The following is a 986-nucleotide window of genomic DNA, read 5'->3' on the forward strand; positions in this document are numbered from 1 at the left end:
TCCTCTTTCTTCCTCAGGGTTTACTGTTTTTTCTTAATTGTTGAAGTCTATAGTCATCCTTTTAATGACTTTTGCAAATGATTTTTGCAAAGACTATTTGTTTTCATGTGTGGCCACTAAAATCTCTGCTCCTTAGCTTATGATCAACTTGTGTTTTTGATGGATATTTTCTCTCTCTTTTTTTTAAATGTTTATTTTATGTACAAAGAACTATCATGGTTTTTCATTGAGTAGATAGATGCCTTGGATAATCCTTTGAAGGAAGATCATTTAGTCCGAATTAATGAAACTGATATCCTTTGCGTACTGACAGAAACACTGGCAGCACATATTGAGGCCATATTTCCAGATCAGACTGTGCAGGTTTGAACAGACGCAACAAGAGCAAGAACCCTGGTCGAATTTTTGCAGGTGGCTTCAGTACAGCTGCTGGTGACCCATCTTGCTTTCAGGAGTGCAATGAGGTAAAAGCAATGGATATTTTCTTGAGTGCGAGGAGCAGTTTTTTAATTGCCTTTTTTTAAATTTAGCATTCATTTTGTTGCTGGGAATTTTGTACTGTTTTCTAAAGTTCTGACAAAGTTGGTTCTGACCAGTTTTGCTTGTTTTGCAATGTTTCTATGAGGATACAAATGCTTATAGCTATCTATTTCACCATTTTACTGACATCGAGTTAACAGTTTCTTTTGAAGAACAGGTCTATAGTAATTTAATAGAGTTCTAGTACAGCCAATGTCAAGCATCTGAAGACCTACTATTTTAATTGAACTCCAATTGTGGGAAGTAGGAGAAGCTGAAATTGTTTAATTTGCTTTGTGCAAGACACTCCACTAATCAACTCTCTTAGTCTTTGCTTCTGAAAATATAGAAGGAAGCGAAGATATGTACAAGGGCCTGGGAGTTCATGGAACATAGGATAAATTCAGTGATGTTAGCCTTTAATATTTTTTATTATCATCCTTGATTATCACCTCACTCCTGAATCT

At 35.6% G+C, this 986-nt stretch overlaps 1 pseudogene; it reads right to left on the reverse strand.

Annotated features, from left to right (window-relative positions):
* Positions 1-270: 270 nt before the first annotated feature.
* On the reverse strand, positions 271-441 carry LOC117095434 (annotated as a pseudogene).
* Positions 442-986: the final 545 nt, after the last annotated feature.

The sequence above is a fragment of the Trachypithecus francoisi genome, unplaced genomic scaffold, assembly GCF_009764315.1.
Source record: "Trachypithecus francoisi isolate TF-2019V2 unplaced genomic scaffold, Tfra_2.0 Lachesis_group13, whole genome shotgun sequence".
NCBI lineage: Eukaryota > Metazoa > Chordata > Mammalia > Primates > Cercopithecidae > Trachypithecus > Trachypithecus francoisi.